A 6,575-nucleotide genomic window follows, 5' to 3' on the forward strand; every position below is an offset into this window, starting at 1 on the left:
AGTTTTTCTTAGTTTTCACATAAGGTCCGGGGTCAGGACAAAAGACAGATTTTTGACAAATTTCAAAATCTGTCAGATATTGTCCAAATCATTTTTTATTTCATTTCTAGACATGTGAAATGCATGAACTAGGGCAAGAAAGTGTGAAAAAATTGGTTTGATTTTTTTTTAGTACCTTGCAGTTTTTCTTAGTTTTCACATAAGGTCCGGGGTCAGGATAAAAGACAGATTTTTGACAAATTTCAAAATATGTCAGATATTGTCCAAATTATTTTTTATTTCACGTCTAGAGATGTGAAATGCATGAACTAGTGCAAAAAAGTGTAACAAAATTGATTTGATTTTTTTTTAGTACTTTTCAGTTTTTCTTAGTTTTCACATAAGGTCCGGGGTCATGACAAAAGACAGATTTTTGACAAATTTCAAAATCTTTCAGATATTGTCCAAATCATTTTTTATTTCACTTCTAGACATGTGAAATGCATGAACTAGGGCAAAAAAGTGTAAAAATATTGGTTTGATTTTTTTTAGTACCTTTCAGTTTTTCTTAGTTTTCACATAAGGTCCGGGGTCAGGACAAAAGACAGATTTTTGACAAATTTCAAAATATGTCAGATATTGTCCAAATCATTTTTTATTTCACTTCTAGACATGTGAAATGCATGAACCAGGGCAAAAAAGTGTAAAAATATTGGTTTGATTTTTTTTAGTACCTTTCAGTTTTTCTTAGTTTTCACATAAGGTCCGGGGTCAGGACAAAAGACAGATTTTTGACAAATTTCAAAATATGTCAGATATTGTCCAAATTATTTTTTATTTCACTTCTAGACATGTGAAATGCATGAACTAGGGCAAAAAAGTGTAAAAAAATTGGTTTGATTTTTTTTAGTACCTTGCAGTTTTTCTTAGTTTTCACATAAGATCCGGGGTCAGGACAAAATATAGATTTTTGACAAATTTCAAAATCTGTCAGATATTGTCTAAATCATTTTTTATTTCATTTCTAGACATGTGAAATGCATGAACTAGGGCAAGAAAGTGTAAAAAAATTGGTTTGATTTTTTTTTAGTACCTTGCAGTTTTTCTTAGTTTTCACATAAGGTCCGGGGTCAGGACAAAATATAGATTTTTGACAAATTTCAAAATCTGTCAGATATTGTCTAAATCATTTTTTATTTCATTTCTAGACATGTGAAATGCATGAACTAGGGCAAGAAAGTGTGAAAAAATTGGTTTGATTTTTTTTTAGTACCTTGCAGTTTTTCTTAGTTTTCACATAAGGTCCGGGGTCAGGACAAAAGACAGATTTTTGACAAATTTCAAAATATGACAGGTATTGTCCAAATCATTTATTATTTCACTTATAGACATGTGAAATGCATGAACTAGGGCAAAAAAGTGTAAAAAAATTGGTTTGATTTTTTTTAGTACCTTGCAGTTTTTCTTAGTTTTCACATAAGGTCCGGGGTCAGGACAAAATATAGATTTTTGACAAATTTCAAAATCTGTCAGATATTGTCTAAATCATTTTTTATTTCATTTCTAGACATGTGAAATGCATGAACTAGTGCAAAAAAGTGTAACAAAATTGATTTGATTTTTTTTTAGTACTTTTCAGTTTTTCTTAGTTTTCACATAAGGTCCGGGGTCAGGACAAAAGACAGATTTTTGACAAATTTCAAAATCTGTCAGATATTGTCCAAATCATTTTTTATTTCACTTCTAGACATGTGAAATGCATGAACTAGGGCAAAAAAGTGTAAAAAAATTGGTTTGATTTTTTTTAGTACCTTTCAGTTTTTCTTAGTTTTCACATAAGGTCCGGGGTCAGGACAAAATATAGATTTTTGACAAATTTCAAAATCTGTCAGATATTGTCTAAATCATTTTTTATTTCATTTCTAGACATGTGAAATGCATGAACTAGGGCAAGAAAGTGTGAAAAAATTGGTTTGATTTTTTTTTAGTACCTTGCAGTTTTTCTTAGTTTTCACATAAGGTCCGGGGTCAGGACAAAAGACAGATTTTTGACAAATTTCAAAATATGACAGGTATTGTCCAAATCATTTATTATTTCATTTCTAGACATGTGAAATGCATGAACTAGGGCAAAAAAGTGTAAAAAAATTGGTTTGATTTTTTTTAGTACCTTGCAGTTTTTCTTAGTTTTCACATAAGGTCCGGGGTCAGGACAAAATATAGATTTTTGACAAATTTCAAAATCTGTCAGATATTGTCTAAATCATTTTTTATTTCATTTCTAGACATGTGAAATGCATGAACTAGTGCAAAAAAGTGTAACAAAATTGATTTGATTTTTTTTTAGTACTTTTCAGTTTTTCTTAGTTTTCACATAAGGTCCGGGGTCAGGACAAAAGACAGATTTTTGACAAATTTCAAAATCTGTCAGATATTGTCCAAACCATTTTTTATTTCATTTCTAGACATGTGAAATGCATGAACTAGGGCAAAAAAAGTGTAAAAAAATTGGTTTGATTTTTTTTTTAGTACCTTGCAGTTTTTCTTAGTTTTCACATAAGGTCCGGGGTCAGGACAAAATATAGATTTTTGACAAATTTCAAAATCTGTCAGATATTGTCTAAATCATTTTTTATTTCATTTCTAGACATGTGAAATGCATGAACTAGGGCAAGAAAGTGTGAAAAAATTGGTTTGATTTTTTTTTAGTACCTTGCAGTTTTTCTTAGTTTTCACATAAGGTCCGGGGTCAGGACAAAAGACAGATTTTTGACAAATTTCAAAATATGACAGATATTGTCCAAATCATTTATTATTTCACTTATAGACATGTGAAATGCATGAACTAGGGCAAAAAAGTGTAAAAAAATTGGTTTGATTTTTTTTAGTACCTTGCAGTTTTTCTTAGTTTTCACATAAGGTCCGGGGTCAGGACAAAAGACAGATTTTTGACAAATTTCAAAATATGTCAGATATTGTCCAAATTATTTTTTATTTCACTTCTAGACATGTGAAATGCATGAACTAGGGCAAAAAAGTGTAAAAAAATTGGTTTGATTTTTTTTAGTACCTTGCAGTTTTTCTTAGTTTTCACATAAGATCCGGGGTCAGGACAAAATATAGATTTTTGACAAATTTCAAAATCTGTCAGATATTGTCTAAATCATTTTTTATTTCATTTCTAGACATGTGAAATGCATGAACTAGGGCAAGAAAGTGTAAAAATATTGGTTTGATTTTTTTTAGTACCTTTCAGTTTTTCTTAGTTTTCACATAAGGTCCGGGGTCAGGACAAAAGACAGATTTTTGACAAATTTCAAAATCTGTCAGATATTGTCCAAATCATTTTTTATTTCATTTCTAGACATGTGAAATGCATGAACTAGGGCAAAAAAAGTGAATAAAAATTGGTCTGATTTTTTTTAGTACTTTAAAGTTTTTCTTAGTTTTCACATAAGGTCCGGGGTCAGGACAAAAGACAGATTTTTGACAAATTTCAAAATCTTTCAGATATTGTCCAAATCATTTTTTATTTCATTTCTAGACATGTGAAATGCATGAACTAGGGCAAGAAAGTGTGAAAAAATTGGTTTGATTTTTTTTTAGTACCTTGCAGTTTTTCTTAGTTTTCACATAAGGTCCGGGGTCAGGATAAAAGACAGATTTTTGACAAATTTCAAAATATGTCAGATATTGTCCAAATTATTTTTTATTTCACGTCTAGACATGTGAAATGCATGAACTAGTGCAAAAAAGTGTAACAAAATTGATTTGATTTTTTTTAGTACTTTTCAGTTTTTCTTAGTTTTCACATAAGGTCCGGGGTCAGGACAAAAGACAGATTTTTGACAAATTTCAAAATCTGTCAGATATTGTCCAAATCATTTTTTATTTCACTTCTAGACATGTGAAATGCATGAACTAGGGCAAAAAAGTGTAAAAAAATTGGTTTGATTTTTTTTAGTACCTTTCAGTTTTTCTTAGTTTTCACATAAGGTCCGGGGTCAGGACAAAAGACAGATTTTTGACAAATTTCAAAATATGTCAGATATTGTCCAAATTATTTTTTATTTCACTTCTAGACATGTGAAATGCATGAACTAGGGCAAAAAAAGTGAAAAAAAATTGGTCTGATTTTTTTTAGTACTTTTCAGTTTTTCTTAGTTTTCACATAAGGTCCGGGTTCAGGACAAAAGACAGATTTTTGACAAATTTCAAAATCTGTCAGATATTGTCCAAATCATTTTTTATTTCACTTCTAGACATGTGAAATGCATGAACTAGGGCAAAAAAGTGTAAAAAAATTGGTTTGATTTTTTTTAGTACCTTTCAGTTTTTCTTAGTTTTCACATAAGGTCCGGGGTCAGGACAAAAGATAGATTTTTGACAAATTTCAAAATATGTCAGATATTGTCCAAATAATTTTTTATTTCACTTCTAGACATGTGAAATGCATGAACTAGGGCAAAAAAAGTGTAACAAAATTGGTTTGATTTTTTTTAGTACTTTTCAGTTTTTCTTAGTTTTCACATAAGGTCCGGGGTCAGGATAAAAGACAGATTTTTGACAAATTTCAAAATCTGTCAGATATTGTCCAAACCATTTTTTATTTCATTTCTAGACATGTGAAATGCATGAACTAGGGCAAAAAAAGTGTAAAAAAATTGGTTTGATTTTTTTTTTAGTACCTTGCAGTTTTTCTTAGTTTTCACATAAGGTCCGGGGTCAGGACAAAATATAGATTTTTGACAAATTTCAAAATCTGTCAGATATTGTCTAAATCATTTTTTATTTCATTTCTAGACATGTGAAATGCATGAACTAGGGCAAGAAAGTGTGAAAAAATTGGTTTGATTTTTTTTTAGTACCTTGCAGTTTTTCTTAGTTTTCACATAAGGTCCGGGGTCAGGACAAAAGACAGATTTTTGACAAATTTCAAAATATGACAGATATTGTCCAAATCATTTATTATTTCACTTATAGACATGTGAAATGCATGAACTAGGGCAAAAAAGTGTAAAAAAATTGGTTTGATTTTTTTTAGTACCTTGCAGTTTTTCTTAGTTTTCACATAAGGTCCGGGGTCAGGACAAAAGACAGATTTTTGACAAATTTCAAAATATGTCAGATATTGTCCAAATTATTTTTTATTTCACTTCTAGACATGTGAAATGCATGAACTAGGGCAAAAAAGTGTAAAAAAATTGGTTTGATTTTTTTTAGTACCTTGCAGTTTTTCTTAGTTTTCACATAAGATCCGGGGTCAGGACAAAATATAGATTTTTGACAAATTTCAAAATCTGTCAGATATTGTCTAAATCATTTTTTATTTCATTTCTAGACATGTGAAATGCATGAACTAGGGCAAGAAAGTGTGAAAAAATTGGTTTGATTTTTTTTTAGTACCTTGCAGTTTTTCTTAGTTTTCACATAAGGTCCGGGGTCAGGACAAAAGACAGATTTTTGACAAATTTCAAAATATGACAGATATTGTCCAAATCATTTATTATTTCACTTATAGACATGTGAAATGCATGAACTAGGGCAAAAAAGTGTAAAAAAATTGGTTTGATTTTTTTTAGTACCTTGCAGTTTTTCTTAGTTTTCACATAAGGTCCGGGGTCAGGACAAAAGACAGATTTTTGACAAATTTCAAAATATGTCAGATATTGTCCAAATTATTTTTTATTTCACTTCTAGACATGTGAAATGCATGAACTAGGGCAAAAAAGTGTAAAAAAATTGGTTTGATTTTTTTTAGTACCTTGCAGTTTTTCTTAGTTTTCACATAAGATCCGGGGTCAGGACAAAATATAGATTTTTGACAAATTTCAAAATCTGTCAGATATTGTCTAAATCATTTTTTATTTCATTTCTAGACATGTGAAATGCATGAACTAGGGCAAGAAAGTGTAAAAATATTGGTTTGATTTTTTTTAGTACCTTTCAGTTTTTCTTAGTTTTCACATAAGGTCCGGGGTCAGGACAAAAGACAGATTTTTGACAAATTTCAAAATCTGTCAGATATTGTCCAAATCATTTTTTATTTCATTTCTAGACATGTGAAATGCATGAACTAGGGCAAAAAAAGTGAATAAAAATTGGTCTGATTTTTTTTAGTACTTTAAAGTTTTTCTTAGTTTTCACATAAGGTCCGGGGTCAGGACAAAAGACAGATTTTTGACAAATTTCAAAATCTTTCAGATATTGTCCAAATCATTTTTTATTTCATTTCTAGACATGTGAAATGCATGAACTAGGGCAAGAAAGTGTGAAAAAATTGGTTTGATTTTTTTTTAGTACCTTGCAGTTTTTCTTAGTTTTCACATAAGGTCCGGGGTCAGGATAAAAGACAGATTTTTGACAAATTTCAAAATATGTCAGATATTGTCCAAATTATTTTTTATTTCACGTCTAGACATGTGAAATGCATGAACTAGTGCAAAAAAGTGTAACAAAATTGATTTGATTTTTTTTAGTACTTTTCAGTTTTTCTTAGTTTTCACATAAGGTCCGGGGTCAGGACAAAAGACAGATTTTTGACAAATTTCAAAATCTGTCAGATATTGTCCAAATCATTTTTTATTTCACTTCTA

This window comes from Alosa pseudoharengus, unplaced genomic scaffold (assembly GCF_046254945.1).
Source record: "Alosa pseudoharengus isolate Yale_2024_CS ecotype anadromous, Long Island Sound unplaced genomic scaffold, YU_APseudo_1.1 YU_APseudo_1.1_scf_36, whole genome shotgun sequence".
Classification (NCBI taxonomy): Eukaryota; Metazoa; Chordata; class Actinopteri; order Clupeiformes; family Clupeidae; genus Alosa; species Alosa pseudoharengus.